Source organism: Oncorhynchus gorbuscha, linkage group LG03 (assembly GCF_021184085.1).
Source record: "Oncorhynchus gorbuscha isolate QuinsamMale2020 ecotype Even-year linkage group LG03, OgorEven_v1.0, whole genome shotgun sequence".
Lineage (NCBI taxonomy): Eukaryota > Metazoa > Chordata > Actinopteri > Salmoniformes > Salmonidae > Oncorhynchus > Oncorhynchus gorbuscha.
The window spans coordinates 53,695,716-53,714,088 of record NC_060175.1 but is presented as its reverse complement, the minus strand read 5'-3'; positions in this window follow the sequence as shown (position 1 = coordinate 53,714,088).

The window sequence follows — 18,373 nt, the reverse complement described above, 5'->3', positions numbered from 1 at the left end:
CAGTAGAGTATAGTACAGTACAGTATAATGTAATATACTCTACTGGACTGTACTTTACTGTACTGAAGTATACTATACTCTATTTATTTACTCCATTGTACTGTGCTGTGCTCTACTGTATTGTACTTTACTGTGCTCTGCTATATTGTACTATACTGTACTGAACTAATCTCTACTCTACTTTTCTTTACTTTGTTGTGCTGTTCTCTACTCTACTCTGCTCTTCTGTACTCTACTGTGCTGTACTGTGATGTCCAAACATGGATGTCTATGCTTGGATACAGATTTGGTATGGCCTGGACCAACCACATTTGGTCTTGTTTGGGGGCCCGAGCTCATTCAAAAAAATAGGCTGTGTGAATAATACCCAAACATGCAAAGGAGGATATAAAATGTTTCTACTTTGGGTACCTATTCAGGATACAGCACCATGATGAAAATGACATTCATATGCATTTCTGTATAGTACAGATCAAGGACCCATGATGTCATTCTGTAACTATAATTCTGTTATCGGGTGTTGATCCACTTCAGTTACTGTAGTTCAATACCCAAAACAGATTTTCAAACTCAAGATGTCATATCATAGCTGGCACCGTATTCTTTCTGAAGACAACTTTGAATCTTAATTCGGAGTAGATATTTAACACTTTTTTGAAAACTTGGTCACATAAAAAACTGAGGGAGAATTGAATGTCATTTACCAAACTTTGTGTCTGCATCGTTCCTAAAGTAAATGTGTTTTAGTAAAATATTCAGTGGCATTTGTTAAAAGTAGACTTGTTAGTCCTGTGTGGCCCACTTGGTAGAGCATGGCACTTACAATGCCAGGGTTGCGGGTTTGATTCCCATGTGGGACCAGTATTAAAATGTATAAACTCACTACTATAAATTGCTCTGGATAAGTGTCTACTTAAATGTTACTCTTTACAATAGTTCATTTTTGCTTGGCATACATTTTAAAGTAAAAAAGTATGTCTCAGCGTCACTCTGTTTCTGTGGAATTGCCCAAGTACAACAACAGGTTGATTATGTTGATCCAACTGGAATGATCTACAAAAAAAGATTTACAAAAATGACGCGAACAAAAGTCTGGTCCCTCTTTGCTGCTCCTAAGAGAAATGTTTATGCATCCAGTGATGCAGAATTTCAGTGATTAGTAGCATTTGTAACTCTTGTCATGGATTTTGACACATTTCTGTAAGATTATATTTTTATAGAATCTCACGCAGAAACAGTCATCATCAGTGTTGCAGAGATGTATTATTTTCAGACTCAAGTAATGCTCACTGCCAAGCTGATGTATTGTTTTCAGACTCAAGTAATGCTCACTGCCAAGCTGATGTATTGTTTTCAGACTCAAGTAATGCTCACTGCCAAGCTGATGTATTGTTTTCAGACTCAAGTAATGCTCACTGCCAAGCTGATGTATTGTTTTCAGACTCAAGTAATGCTCACTGCCAAGCTGATGTATTGTTTTCAGACTCAAGTAATGCTCACTGCCAAGCTGATGTATTGTTTTCAGACTCAAGTAATGCTCACTGCCAAGCTGATGTATTGTTTTCAGACTCAAGTAATGCTCACTGCCAAGCTTACTTGTTGGAAACATTACTGTATGTTTGATGTTTTACTGTGTGTTTGATTTTTTTTCATAACCAGAGCGCTATTGTTACAGGTCCCAGTTTTGGGACGGGTGCAGCAGATAGTAGTTCCTGTAACACAGGATAAATGATAAAACAGGAGAACGTGGCTTCTCTTTCAAAGGTTCTCTCAATTATGAGAACACACAGGTGCAGGATCGCGTATAGTCCCAGTGTGAAAGGAACACATCTCACAGCCTCCTACTGGCCAACAGTAGTATAAGTGCATTGCAATGGCAAAACCTCGGAGGACTGACATTTCAGCAAAAGCATTCTTCCCCAATGCAAAGAAACAATACATAAATACAAATGTGACCATACATTTTGTGTGCATCACAATTCTGTACTGTTTTTCTAATCCCCATAATTTGTTATTTTCTGTCAAGGTCTCACAACCAGTAAAATTACCAATAATACAGCACTTTTAATTAAAGACTACCACTCATGCCAATGTTTAGAATAATGTTTCTTGAAAATAAAATCATTATGTGGCTTCTGTAGTCTAACTGCTTGACGAAGAGCAAGCCGTTGTAGTCATAGGTCTACTGTGGTGTTTCTGAGAAAAGTCTTACAAAAGGAAGCTGTACATCTCTCAGATCTTGTCTGCTGGCAAATGCATGAATTAAGCAGAGTCAGCTAGCCTTGAGCAGTAATTGAACGGGAAACCACTGCCCTTACAAAAGTGAATTTTGAACACTTCTGGCAATTTTGCTGCAAACTAAATAGTGTGCCACACAATGTTGCTAGAAGTTAACAAAACGTTTGCCACTGGTGGTGAATCTGCGGCAAACCTTTGGCAACAACGATATTTATTGACACTAGTGGCAAACAGTTTTACCAGAAGTCGTTTCTGATGAACACATGAGTTCCAAGAACAATAACTGTTGATGACCAATCAAGAGGATTAGAAACATGTGTTGGAAAATAGAAACCAAGCTATCTAGCTAGCTACAGTACTGTCATGACTTTGTCCTGTTTGGGTGATTGTCATAAAAAAAAACTTTCCCTCTCTGCCACCCACCGGTTTATGACCTCCCACCCCATGTAATGCCCGGGGTGTAGTGGAGGAAGAAGTCAGACGCAGGAAGCAGAGAGTTCAGGGTAGCGATACTTTTAATACACCACACAGGTGAAAACAACGCCAACCTGACGCTCCTGAGATCCAGTTTTGTGAAAAACTGTGCTCCGTGAAATGATTCCACCACCGTAGCGATGATAGGTAGTGGGTAACTAAATCCCACTGTGATGGCATTTCGACCTCTATAAACAATGCACGGACACAGACCTCCCTCCTTTTTCTTCACAAAAAAGAAACTCGAGGAGACGGGTGAGATGGAGGGCCGAATGTACCCCTGTCCCAGAGATTCCGTGACATATGTCTCCATAGCCAACGTCTCCTCCTGGGACAATGGGTACACGTGACTCTTGGGAAGCGCAGCGTTTACCTGGAGATTTATCGCACAATCCCCTCCCGGTCGATGAGGTGGTAATTTAGTCGCTCTCTCTTTACTGAAAGCGTTTGCCAAATCAAATCAAATCAAAGCGAAATGCTTGTGCTTCTAGTTCTGACAATGCAGTAATAACCAACAAGTAATCTAACTAACAATTCCAAAACTACTGTCTTATACACAGTGTAAGGGGATAAAGAATATGTACATAAAGATATATGAATGAGTGATGGTACAGAGCAGCATAGGCAAAATACAGTAGATGGTATCGAGTACAGTATATACATATGAGATGAGTATGTAAACAAAGTGGCATAGTTAAAGTGGCTAGTGATACATGTATTACATAAGGATGCAGTAGATGATATAGAGTACAGTATATACGTATACATATGAGATGAATAATGTAGGGTATGTAAACATTATATTAGGTAGCATTGTTTAAAGTGGCTAGTGATATATTTTACATCATTTCCCATCAATTCCCATTATTAAAGTGGCTGGAGTTGAGTCAGTGTGTTGGCAGCAGCCACTCAATGTTAGTGGTGGCTGTTTAACAGTCTGATGGCCTTGAGATAGAAGCTGTTTTTCAGTCTCTCGGTCCCAGCTTTGATGCACCTGTACTGACCTCGCCTTCTGGATGATAGCGGGGTGAACAGGTAGTGGCTCGGGTGGTTGTTGTCCTTGATGATCTTTATGGCCTTCCTGTAACATTGGGTGGTGTAGGTGTCCTGGAGGGCAGGTAGTTTGCCCCCGGTGACGCGTTGTGCAGACCTCACTACTCTCTGGAGAGCCTTACGGTTGTGGGCGGAGCAGTTGCCGTACCAGGCGGTGATACAGCCCGCCAGGATGCTCTCGATTGTGCACCTGTAGAAGTTTGTGAGTGCTTTTGGTGACAAGCTGAGGTTGAAGAGGCGCTGCTGCGCCTTTTTCACGATGCTGTCTGTGTGAGTGGACCAATTCAGTTTGTCTGTGATGTGTATGCCGAGGACCTTAAAACTTACTACCCTCTCCACTACTGTTCCATCGATGTGGATAGGGGGGTGTTCCCTCTGCTGTTTCCTGAAGTCCACAATCATCTCCTTTGTTTTGTTGACGTTGAGTGTGAGGTTATTTTCCTGAAACCACACTCCGAGTCCCTCACCTCCTCCCTATAGGCCATCTCGTCGTTGTTGATAATCAAGCCTACCACTGTTGTGTCGTCCACAAACTTGATGATGGAGTTGGAGGCGTGCGTGGCCACGCAGTCGTGGGTGAACAGGGAGTACAGGAGAGGGCTCAGAATGCACCCTTGTGTGGCCCCAGTGTTGAGGATCAGCGGGGTGGAGATGTTGTTGCCTACCCTCACCACCTGGGGGCGGCCCGTCAGGAAGTCCAGTACCCAGTTGCACAGGGCGGGGTCGAGACCCAGGGTCTCGAGCTTGCTGACGAGCTTGGAGGGTACTATGGTGTTGAATGCCGAGCTGTAGTCGATGAACAGCATTCTCACATAGGTATTCCTCTTGTCCAGATGGGTTAGGGCAGTGTGCAGTGTGGTTGCGTCGTCTGTGGACCTATTGGGGCGGTAAGCAAATTGGAGTGGGTCTAGGGTGTCAGGTAGGGTGGAGGTGATATGGTCCTTGACTAGTCTCTCAAAGCACTTCATGATGACGGAAGTGAGTGCTACGGGGCGGTAGTCGTTTAGCTCAGTTACCTTAGCTTTCTTGGGAACAGGAACAATGGTGGCCCTCTTGAAGCATGTGGTAACAGCAGACTGGTATAGGGATTGATTGAATATGTCCGTAAACACACCGGCCAGCTGGTCTGCTCATGCTCTGAGGGCGCGGCTGGGGATGCCTTCTGGGCCTGCAGCCTTGCGAGGGTTAACACGTTTAAATGTTTTACTCACCTCGGCTGCAGTCTAGGAGAGTCCGCATGTTTTAGTTGCGGACCGTGTCAGTGGCACTGTATTGTCCTCAAAGCGGGCAAAAAAAGTGATTTAGTCTGCCTGGGAGCAAGACATCCTGGTCCGTGACTGGGCTGGTTTTTGACTGTAGACCCTGCCACATACCTCTTGTGTCTGAGCCGTTGATTTGAGATTCTACTTTGTCTCTATACTGACGCTTAGCTTGTTTGATAGCCTTGCGGAGGGAATAGCTGCACTGTTTGTATTCGGTCATGTTACCAGTCACCTTGCCCTGATTAAAAGCAGTGGTTTGCGCTTTCAGTTTCACGCGAATGCTGCCATCAATCCACGGTTTCTGGTTAGGGAATGTTTTAATCGTTGCTATGGGAACGACATCTTCAACGCACGTTCTAATGAACTCGCACACCGAATCAGCGTATTCGTCAATGTTATTATCTGATGCAATACGAAACATATCCCGGTCCACGTGATGGAAGCAGTCTTGAAGTGTGGAATCAGCTTGGTCGGACCAGCGTTGGACAGACCTCAGCGTGGGAGCTTCTTGTTTTAGTTTCTGTCTGTAGGCAGGGATCAGCAAAATGGAGTCATGGTCAGCTTTAACGAAAGTAGGGCGGGGCAGGGCCTTATATGCGTCGCGGAAGTTAGAATAACAATGATCCAAGGTTTTTCCAGCCCTGGTTGCGCAATCGATATGCTGATTGTCATGTTTTGTCTTATATTGTCTTGTCATTTTGCTTTTCCTTCTGTTCGTTTTCCCCCTGCTGGTCTTTTTAGGTTCGTTCCCCTTTTTCTCTCTCCCTTCCTCTCTCTCTTCTCTCTGTCGTTCCGTTCCTGCTCCCAGCTGTTCCTATTCCCCTAATCAATCATTTAGTCTTCCCACACCTGTTCCCTATCTTTTCCCCTGATTAGAGTCCCTATTTCTCCCCTTGTTTTCCATTTCTGCCCTGTCGGATCCTTGTATATTGTTCACCGTGCTGTGTCTTTGTATCGCCCTGTCGTGTCGTGTTTCCCTCAGATGCTGCGTGGTGAGCAGGTGTCTGAGTCTGCTACGGTCAAGTGCCTTCCCGAGGCAACCTGCAGTTTGTTATCGAGTCTCCAGTCAGTTCTCGTGATTACGAGTGGAATTGTTCTTTATGTTTTATTTACCGCTCCGAATTGTCTAGGAGTATTGAATATTTACTTTACTGGATTAAAGACTCTGTTTTCGCCAAGTCGCTTTTGGGTCCTCATTCACCTGCATAACACTGATACAATTTAGGGAGTCTTGTTTTCAGATTAGCCTTATTAAAATCCCCAGCTACAATGAATGCAGCCTCAGGATGTATGGATTCCAGTTTGCAAAGAGTCAAATAAAGTTCGTTCAGAGCCATCGATGTGTCTGCTTGGGGGGGAATATATAAGGCTGTGATTATAATCGAAGAGAATTCTCTTGGTAGATAATGCGGTCGACCTTTGATTGTGAGGAATTCTAAATCAGGTGAACAGAAGGATTTGAGTTCCTGTATGTTTCTGTGATCACACCACGTCTCGTTAGCCATAAGGCATACGCCCCCGCCCCTCTTCTTACCAGAAAGATGTTTGTTTCTGTCGGCGCGATGCGTGGAGAAACCCGCTGGCTGCACCGCCTCCGATAGCATCTCTCCAGTGAGCCATGTTTCCGCGAAGCAAAGAACGTTACAATCTCTGATGTCCCTCTGGAATGCTACCCTTGCTCGGATTTCATCAACCTTGTTGTCAAGAGACTGGACATTGGCGAGAAGAATGCTAGGGAGTGGTGCACGATGTGCCCGTCTCCGGAGTCTGACCAGAAGACCGCCTCGTTTCCCTCTTTTACGGAGTCGTTTTTTTGGGTCGCGGGCTGGGATCCATTCCGTTGTCCTGGTTGAAAGGCAGAACACAGGATCCGCTTCGCGAAAATCATATTCTTGGTCGTACTGATGGTGAGTTGACGCTGATCTTATATTCAGTAGTTCTTCTTGACTGTATGTAATGAAACCTAAGATGACCTGGGGTACTAATGTAAGAAATAACACGTAAAAAAAACAAAAAACTGCATAGTTTCCTAGGAATGCGAAGCGAGGCGTCCATCTCTGTCGGCGCCGGAAGTATATATTCCAGGGAGATGCGCACCGTGGAACCCTGGTCTGGACTCTCCACTGACGTGGCACCGATGGAAACTCTCAGACACCTTCCAGAACACTCCTCTGACCACCCCTGGAGAACCCCCTGTCTCCACGAAATCTTAGGATTGTGACTAGCCAGCCAGTGTATCCCCAGCACCACTGGAAACGCAGGCGAATCGATAATGAAGAGACTAATTCGCTCCCTATGATTCCCCTGCGTCACCATGTCCAGTGGAACCGTGGCCTCCCTGACTAACCCTGACCCTAATGGCCGGCTATCTAGGGAGTGCAAGGGGAAGGAAGAATCTATCGGCACGAGCGGAAAACCCAGCTTGATGGCGAGTCCGCGATCCATAAAGTTCCCAGCTGCACCTGAATCGACTAGCGCCTTATGCTGAGAAGAGGGGAAAGAAATCAAGAAACAAAATCAAGACAAACATGTGACCAACAGGGGGTTTTGGGTGAGTTTGGTGATGACTCACCTGGGATGACCGAGAAGCGTTCCGCCTGCCATCTCGACTCCCAGACGGGCCCCCCCAGCACAGATCGGCTGTGTGTCCTCTCCGACCACAGCTGGTGCAGGGGGAACCTCCTCCCTCGGAACGGAACGGAACGGAACGGAACGGGAGCATCCTCCCTCGGAATGGCCCCCCCAACTCCATAGGAATGGGAGCGGGGTCGCTGGGTGGTGGAACGAACAGGACCCTCTCCGACCACCCGCGGGCAGCCAGGAGATTGTCCAGCCGGATAGACATGTCGATAAGTTCATCAAGGGAGAGAGCGGTGTCCCGACACGCTAGCTCCCTGCCGACGTACTCCCGGAGACGACACCGGTAGTGGTCTATCAGGGCCCTGTCGTTCCACCCAGACCCGGCGGCCAAGGTCTGGAACTCCAAGGCGTAATCCTGAGTGCTCCTCTTCTCCTGCCTAAGGTGGAACAGTCGCTCTCCCAGGTGAATTCCGGGTAGTGCTCCTTCGTCGAGCCTGGGTTTGCCCACTCCAGAGCACGACCCAGGCAGGAGACGAGCACACTCACCCTTTCCGCTCCTGAGGGAATGGGCCTCACGGTCACCAGGTACAGTTCCAGTTGGAGCAAGAACCCCTGACACCACGCCGCCGCTCCATCATAGTCCCTCGGGAGCGCAATACGGAGAGCGCTGGAGCTGGGGGATGGGGAGAGAGGAGAAGGGGGATCCAGAGCTGGGGGAACCGAAGGTGGAGAGAAGAGACCACTCCTCTCCCATCGGTCCATTCTCTCCTTCATCTGGTCCATCGCGGATCAGATCCGATGGAGGACGGTGGTGTGGTGGAGAACACGTTCCTCCATCGATGGGAGGGGGTTGGCAGCTGTTCCTGCTGACTCCATTCTTAGGTGGTGCGGGATTCTGTAATGCCCGGGGTGTAGTGGAGGAAGAAGTCAGGCGCAGGAAGCAGAGAGTTCAGGGTAGCGCTACTTTTAATACACCACACCGGTGAAAACGACGCCAACCAAAACAAATGCCCCAAACATGGGGAACTAAACAGTACAGCAAAACACACTCACACGGACAACCGTGACTTACAGTCATGTACAATAGTGCACTGAAAATAATCCCGCACAACCAGCAGGCGGGCCGGCTGGTGAATAAATCCCAACCAAATAACCTAACTAAACACAGGTGCAACTAATAAACAGACAAGGGGGAAAGAAGGATCAGTGGCAGCTTGTAGACCGGTGGGAGTCGTGACACCCTCCCCCCTAAATACCTTTCCCCCTTCTCTCTCTACGACAAAAATTTACTTTTGAAAATCCTTTGTTACCACAGAGAGAGACTTTGCAATACAATAACATCATAAGGTTGGGAAGGAAAAATATTTCTGTAATTCAACCAGTTGAAATTATCCATTGGTACTTAAAGAATATGATGTCAGATCAGTTGTTGTCTGGGACAATATTACTGATGACAGGGGACAACATAAATTGTATCTTGGAAAGTCTACACCTTCTAGTAATCAGATTCACATGTCATTGTTGTGCAATTTAAATGTTTAAATATGAAACTATTTGCAAAAAATATTAAATGTCATTTTAGCCTTGTTTTCATAAGTCATTTTATGCTCACTCAGTGGCCACGCCCAAGTGAACAGACATTGGTTGGAGAGGGATGAAACACGCCCTTCTCTTCACCAGCATAAAGCCCCCGTAACCCAATGCATGTCAGACTAAGCAAACCCCAGTGTGAGCTGTGGTTGCGAATGGTTGAATATCCACTCTATATAACGAAATTTACACGAGACTAGATCACGTGGAGGTGACGATCACCACGCTGGAAGGATGAATTTCTACTAGAACAGCCAGAATTCAGCGCGAGCTGATTATTGCAAAGTGGTATGAACTCTGAACTTGTATTCATTAAAGAAGAAGTGATACATCCTAGAAGTCGCGTTATCAGCTGCAGCTGTAAACATACGTGACCTAGGAAAGGACATACAATCTCTTAATAAGAATGGCAGGGTACAACATATCTGCCTTACAACATTACGACTAGACAGATTCTTCAAAGGACAATGGCGACCTCTGCTGGGCAAACCAGTCTTCCATCTGAGCGCAGCTCAGTGTAAATATATATTTAGCATTTTCCTTTTCCGAATGGAGGGTTATTAGAATGCATAAGATTCTGTATTTACGGTAGCATAGCTTCTCAAGGTCCGATTGAGAGACAAAGGGGATTTGGTCTCTATCTTCCCGCTCTTTCATTCAAACCCAACCCCCTTTCTTTGTGTAACCAGCCGTCATACCGGTTTCGACCGCTAGGGACTTTTTCTTTTATGACATGATTAGTAGTCAATGTATGATCCATCCTGTGTATATGTAATTCTGCAGGATTATTCAGGTATTGAGTAAATAAATAATTAAGTCAACATTTATTATATTTTAACATTTTTTGCTGATTCAGATGAGACTGAATAAGGTGATGATGAATAATTAACTGCTATTGATATAAAAGATCTTTGGATCTTTAAGAGTTTATTCAGAAGACAGCAGCTCTATAAACACTCTTCTGTGGTGCCCCAGGTTATTACATAGTTAATTGTTGCATGGTTTAATTCAATCATGTAATCAATCAAGCGTTATGTAATCAATTTTATGAAATAGCCTGTCATATAATTTATTCAGTCAGAGACACGACAGTACCTTCCAAATTTTTCCGGTGAGTCTGTAACTTAGTAACTAAACTTCCTAACAAACGTAAACATTATATGATCTAAATGATGCCTCGTTAGCAATGTCATGTTTTTTGAGATAGAGCGAAACAGATTCTGTCAGTGCCACTGACTATTTTGCTAAATTAATATGAAAGGTAGCTAGCTAACTAATAATTTGCCTAAACACTTATCTTTTTAGGTGAATACATTGCTGTCTTTTAAAACCAATATGCATGTCAATATGCTCACGGTTCAGTATCATGTTAGCTAGCACAACAGCTAAGGTAGATAGCTAGCAACAATATGAGTTGATTTGAGATCAGAGCAAAACATCACTTTTGCAGATGGCTACCGTTCCCCTACCTGTGGTGTTGAAAGATGCTATATTGGGGGGAGGATGCATCAACACCCTGGAAATGTGTTTGTGGTGTACTCACTCATAATACACTAATTTATTACTTTAAAAATGTCTTATCTTCGGCCTTCAATCAAACTGAGGACAGAGAAATGACCCTAGCCCCCCGACACAAACTACTGCAGCACAAATACTGGAGGCCGAGACAGGAGAGGTCAGGAGACACTGTGGCCCCATCCGATGATACCCCCGGACAGGGCCAAACAGGAAGGATATAACCCCACCCACTTTGCCAAAGCACAGCCCCCACACCACTAGAGGGATATCTTCAACCACCAACTTACCTTCCTGAGACAGGACGATTATAGCCCACAAAGATCTCCGCCATGGCACAACCCAAGGGGGGGGTGCCAACCCAGACAGGAAGATCACATCAGGGACTCAACCCACTCAAGTGACACACCCCTCCCAGGGACAGCAAGAAAGAGCACCAGTAAGCCAGTGACTCAGCCCCTGTAATAGGGTTAGGGGCAGAGAATCCCAGTGGAAAGAGGGGAACCGGCCAGGCAGAGACAGCAAGGGCGGTTCGTTGCTCCAGAGCCTTTCCGTTCACCTTCACACTCCTGGGCCAGACTACACTCTACACTTGAGACCAAGTCTGCGTCTCTCACAAATCCCCTTATTGTTTGGGATACCTTTAAATTTACCTTCAGATGTCATTCAATATTCCTCAATAATTCAAAAGCAGTTTCTGGCTAAAGAGACAAGACTAACAAGGGAAATCCATTAACTAATAGTACACCTAGATAGCAATAATAACAATACTACAGAGATACAAAATAAGAGGAAAAACAAAAAGAACTTAAGGAACTTTTTCAAGAACTTTCTAATGTCATCTATTACAAAAGAAAGCAAACTGGATGGAATATGGAGAAAAATGCACAGAATTCTTCCTGAATCTTTAATAAAGAAACGCTAACAAAAATAATTTGCACAGACTAGTTACTAAAGACGGAGTCATCTATGATTCTCCGAATTATATTTTAAAAGAGGAAGCTAATTATTTTAGGCAGATGTTGTCTTTTCTGTCTCATCCTCTCCCACTGAATGAAGATTATGGTAAAAAAATAGTAAATAACTGCTAATTCTCAGAGACTTTTGATTTGTCAGGAGGAGTTAAACAAAGGTGTCCGCTGTCACCATATCTATTTGTTATTGCCATCGAGATGCTAGCTGTTAAAATCAGATCCAATAACAACAATAGAGGATTAGAAATCGAAGGCTTAAAAACAAAGTTGTCCATGTATGCCGATGACTCTAGTTTTATATTAAGTCCGCGAGCTAGATCCCTGCAATGTCTCATTGAAGATCTAGATAACTTTTTTTGTACTCTCTGGACTAAAACCTAATTCTGATGTGCACAATATTACGTATTGGATCTTTGAAAAAATAATACTTTTGCATTACCCTGCAGTTTATCTATAAAATGGGCTGATGGTGAAGTAGACATACTTGGTATTCATATCACAAAAGATATAAATAAGCTCTCCACATTGAATTTCAATAGAAAACTTGTAAAAATAGACAAGATTCTGCAACCATAGAGAGGTCAAAAATCCCTGTCTATTTATGGAAAAATTGCCCTGATTAACTCCTTAATCATGTCTCAGTTTACTCAATTTGATGTTCAAGTAGAAATACTGTTTAACTCTCTCCACCTGCCCATTACTCTCAGGGTGAAAACCTGAGGTAAGACTAACCGAGATCCCCAGGCGCTCCATGAATGACTTCCAGACCCTTGATGTGAACTGGGGACCCCGATCAGACACTATATCCTCAGGCAACCCATAGTGCCGGAAAACGTGTGTAAACAGGGCCTCTGCAGTTTGTAAGGCCGTAGGGAGACCAGGCAAAGGGAGGAGACGACAGGACTTTGAAAACCGATCCACAACGACCAGGATCGTAGTGTAACCCTGTGAGGTGGAAGATCAGTCAAAAGATCCACTGACAGGTGCGACCACGGCCGTTGAGGAACGGGTAGAGGTTGTAGCTTACCTCTGGGCTGGTGTAGGAGCCTTGCACTGGGCGCACACCGAGCAGGGGGAAACATAAATCCTCACGTCCTTAGCTAAAGTGGGCCACCAGTACCTCCCATCAAGACAGCGCATCGTCTGACCTATCCCAGGATGACCAGAGGAGGGTGACGTATGAGCCGAATAGATCAGTCGGTCGCGGACAGCAGACGGAACGTACAGACGACCAGCTGGACACTCAGGGGGAGAGGGCTCTGCACGTGACGCCTGCTCAATGTCTGCATCCAGCTCCCACACTACTAGCGCCACCAAACACGAAGCTGGGAGTATGGGAGTGGGATCCATGGGCCGCTCCTCTGTGTCATACAGCCGAGACAATGCGTCTGCCTTAACGTTCTGGGAGCCTGTCTGTAAGTCTGTAAGAAAGAGTCTGTAAGAAACACAAAACGAGTTAAAAACATGGCCCACCTTGCCTGGCGAGGATTCAGTCTCTTCGCCTGCCGGATGTACTCCAGATTGCAGTGGTCAGTCCAGATGAGAAAAGGGTGTTTAGCCCCCTCATGCCAATGCCTCCACGCCTTCAAGTCTTCTACGACAGCTAACAGCTCTCTGTTCCCCACATCATAGTTTCGCTCTGCCGGGCTGAGCTTAGCATCTTCGAAAAGAAAGCACAGGGGCGAAGCTTCAGTGGCGTACCCGAACGCTGAGAGAGCACTGCTCCTATCCCAGCTTCGGATGCGTCCACCTCCACTATGAATGGCAAAGAGAAATCCGGATGAGCCAACACAGGCACCGAGGTAAACAGAGTCTTCAGGTGTCCAAAAGCCTTCTTCGCCTCAGCCGACCACTGCAAGCGCACCGGGCCCCCCTTTAGCAGTGAGGTAATGGAAGCAGCCACCTGACCAAAACCCCAGATAAACCTCCGGTAGTAATTGGCAAACCCTAAAAAACGCTGCACCTCCTTTACCATGGTTGGAGTCAGCAAATTACGTACGGCTGTAATGCGGTCGCTCTCCATCTCCACTCCTGAAATGGAAATCCGATGCCCTAGGAAGGAGATGGATTGTTGGAAGAACAAGCATTTCTCAGCCTTTGACATATAGATCATGCTCCAACAGGCGACCAAGCACCCTGCGCACCAGGGACACATGCTCGGCGCGTGTAGCGGAGTATATCAGAATATCATCGATATACACCACTACATCCTGCCCGTGCAGGTCCCTGAAGATCTCATCTACAAATGATTGGAAAACTGATGGAGCATTCATCAATCCATATGGCATGACAAGGTACTCATAATGACCTGAGGTGGTGCTAAATGCCGTCTTCCACTCATCACCCTTCCGAATACACACCAGATTGTACGCACTCCTGAGATCCAATTTTGTGAAAAAGCGCGCCCCGTGCATTAACTCAATAACCATATTTATCAGAGGTAGCTGGTAACTATATTTCACTGTGATTTTATTTAGACCTCGATAATCAATGCACGGGCGTAAACCGCCATCCTCGAAGAGACGGGTGAAATGGATGGCTGAATGAACCCCAGAGGCGGGGATTAGGAGACATATAGTCGCTCTGGATAAGAGCGTCTGCTAAATGACTTAAATGTAAATGTAAATAAATATGTCTCCATAGCCACTGTCTCCGCTTGCGGAGACACGTGACTCCTTGGATATGCAGCGTCTACCAGGAGATCTATCGCACAATCCCCCCCCGTCGATGAGGTGGTAATTGAGTCACCTATTTACAGAAGACGAGAGCCAAATCGGCATAGTCGGGGGGAATGCGCATGGTGGAGACCTGGTCTGGACTTTCCACCGTAGTAGCACCAACGGAAACCCCTAAACACCTACCTGAGCACTCTCGCGACCACCCTGTGAGAGCCCTCTGTGGCCAAGAAACAGTGGGGTTATGACAAGCTAACCAGGGTAGGCCTAGCACCACAGAATACGCAGGAGAATCAATAAGGAAAAGACTAATCTTCTCCTTGTGACCCTCCTGCGTTATCATACACAAAGGTGCGGTTACCTCCCTGATAAACCCTGACCCTAATGGTCGACTATCTAAGGCATGAATGGGGAAAGGTATATCCACAGAAACAATAGGAATCCCTAAACTATGAGTTAAACTTTTATTAATGAAATTCCCAGCCGCACCTGAATCTACTAGCGCCTTATACTGGGAATGCAGGGAAAGAAAATCAGGAAGAGAGACCGAGACAAACATTAGTGCAACAGAGGGCTCTGGATGAGAATGGTGCCTACTCACCTGGGGTGATGCCAGAGTCCCCTGCCTGCCTTGTCTATTCCCAGAGGAACCAACCCGGCACCGACCAGCAGTGTGCCCTCTGCGACCATGAATGGTGCTCGAGCCGGGAACCCCCTCCGGTCTCCCTGCGCACCATCCCTCCCAATTCCATAGGTTCGGGAGAGAGGGAGCGGGAGGATGGAACAACCAGACCCCGATCTAGACGTCCACGAGTAGCCAGCATGTTGTCCAGCCTGATAGACATGTCCACCAGCTGGTCGAAGGTGAGGGTGGTGTCTCTACAGGCCAGCTCCCGACGGACGTCCTCGCGTAGACTACAATGGTAATGGTCGATCAGGGCCCTGTCGCTCCATCCAGTGTCGGCAGCCAAGGTCCTAAACTCCAAAGCAAACTCCTGTGCACTACTCGTCTCCTGCCTCAGATGATAGAGGCGCTCACCCGCCGCTTTGCCTTCGGGTGGATGGTCGAATACTATCCGGAAATGGCGGGTGAACTCCTCAAAATGGTCCAACGCCGTATCCTCCTCTCTACACACAGCGCTGGCCCATTCCAGGGCTTTCCCAGTGAGGCATGAGACGAGGGTGCAACTCTTCTCACTGTCAGACGGTACTGGGGAGACCGTGGCCAGATACAAGTTCAGCTTAAGGAGGAAACCCTGGCAGCCGGCAGTTCTGGTCATTGTGATCCATTACAGTGCTCAAACAGTCAATCGCCTCCGCTTGTTCCCGGACATGTTCCTCCACCTCCATTTACACTCCATTCTGACTTCATATTTTTAGGGTCAGAGATTCTGTCAGCGCCGTGTGTATAGGTGGCAGGGAAGTCAGGCGCAGGAGAGTCAAAATGGAGTGTAAATGGAGTCTTTTGATAAATGACCACGGAACATGCTCCATAACACTAAAAGTACAGACATGAACAAACATGGGTACAAGGACCCGTCGCGCACCAACACAACAAATAAACAACACTGACAATAAAACAATCTCTGACAAAGACATGAGGGGAAACAGAGGGTTAAATACACAACAGGTAATGAATGAGATTGAAAACAGGTGTGTGGGAAGACAAGACAAAACCAATGGAAAATTAAAAATGGATCAATGATGGCTAGAAGACCGGTGACGTCGAACGCCGAGCACCGCCCGAACAAGGAGAGGCAACGACTTCGGTAGAAGTCGTGACAGCGATATTTTTTTAATTTGTCAAACGGCAGTCAAGCATCGATCATAATGTCACCAGAATAAGACACTCAATATTTACTTGAAAAGGATCATCAAGCTCGTCACCTTGCACTATCACCACCTTGTGAAGTTCATCATTTATTTAATCTGTACCCTAATAAATTGCATGCTTTTCCGAGTGGAAGTGGGAGGACCACACAACATATTGTCATATCCTGGCTCCCAAGTTTACTTCGATGTGATGGTTATTATATATTTTGAGCATAAAGGACATTTCTCACATAGTTAATTTTAACGACACTAAAAGATCACACCATGTCGAATTAACAAATTGTCTGTAGGCATTTATAAAATTATACTGGCATTTCATGGTTCCATCAGCCCGGTTGTGACTTCCTTTATGCAGGTAATTCATCAACAGGAAATGGGTGGATGGAAACATGGTTAGGGTTGTGTAAATGAACCTCTGAGCCTCCAGACCCAAATGAATTAAAGATGTAGGCATCAAACAGGGATTTATGTGTTGAATGGCTATAAAATATAATAAATAAATTGTGTGGGATGGCATTGTCAGTGTGCCTCCATGCTTTGCACAAGTCCTCATATTCTAAAATCAAATGATTTCTCTAACAGGTTGGGAACAGCATGGTTGTGTACCTGCACCAGGCAGAGGTGGCCAGACTTTACCCATTTGTATTGGCTCTTGGGGACTGCTCACAAGTGTTTACAGTCATTTGTGGACCAGCATTGGAGCAAGTTACACTGCTTGGGGAACTGGACATTTTTTTCAAGTTTTTAATTTTACTAGGCAAGTCAGTTAAGAACAAATTCTTATTTTCAATGACGGCCTAGCAACAGTAGGTTAACTGCCTGTTCAGGGGCAGAACGACAGATTTTGTACTTTGTCAGCTTGGGGATTTGAACTTGCAACCTTTCAGTTACTATTCCAATGCTCTAACCACTAGGCTACCCTGCCACCCCTAAGTCCTATTATGTGTTTGATATCAACTTTCCCACTGTGCTCCAGCATGGGAATTTCTATAGACTATGGTGTAACAGCTGCCAGGAACAGAATCCTCCATAGTAAGACTGTTGCAAGAATGTTTTTTTTCCACTGAACAATAGTGGATAAGTATCTGCTCTTGTATGTAGTGTGAGAAGTGACAGGAGGAAGCACAGCCCTCCGGCTGATATGTTCTTGTGAATTAATAGATAATATAACAGGATAAAAAATTAAAACGTAACATGTTAAAGTGCTGGTCCCATGTTTCATGAGCTGAAATTAAATTAACGATTTCAGAAATATTCAATACGTACAAAAAGCTTATGTCTCTCAAATGTTTTGCACAAATTTGTTTAGATCTCTGTTACATCCCTGTTAGTGAGCATTTAATCAAGATAACCCATTCAACTGACAGGTGTGGCATGTCAAGAAGCTGATTAAAAAGAATGATCATTACACAGATGCACCTTATGCGGAGGACAATAAAATGCCACTCTAAAATGTGCAGTTTTTTCAAAAAACACAATGCCACAGATGATTCAAGTTTTGAGGGAGCATGCAATTGGCATGCTGACTGCAGGAATGTCCACCAGAGCTGTTGCCAGAGAATGTAATGTTGACTTCTCTACCATAAGCCGCCTCCAACATTGTTTTAGAGAATTTGGCAGTACGTCCAACCGGCCTCACAACCGCAGACCACATGTAACCACGTCAGCCCAGGACCTCCACATCCGGCTTCTTCACCTGTGGGGGGTGGTGCTGAGAAGTATTTCTTTCTGTAATAAATTACTTTTGTCTGGAAAAACTTGTTCTGATTGGCTGGACCTGGTTCCCGAGTGGGTGTGTATATGCCATCCAAGACCCACCCATGGCTGCACTCCTGCCCAGTCATGTGAAATCCATAGATTAGGGCCTAATGAATTCATTTCAGTTGACTGATTTCCTTATATGAACTATAACTCAGCAAAATATTTTAAACTGTTTCATTCTGCGTTTATATTTTTGTTCAGTATATATGTTGCCATTTAGCAGATGCCTTTATCCAAAGCGACTTACAGTCACAGTGCATACATTTTACGTGGTCCCAGGAATCTAACCCACTATCGTGGCATTGCAAGCGCCAAAGCTCTACCAACTGAGCTACAGAGGACAGATGAGCCATGAGTGTCTCAGTCCAATGCTAATATGCTCTTAAGGCGCTATTTATAGCTCTGTTAATGTGCCAGC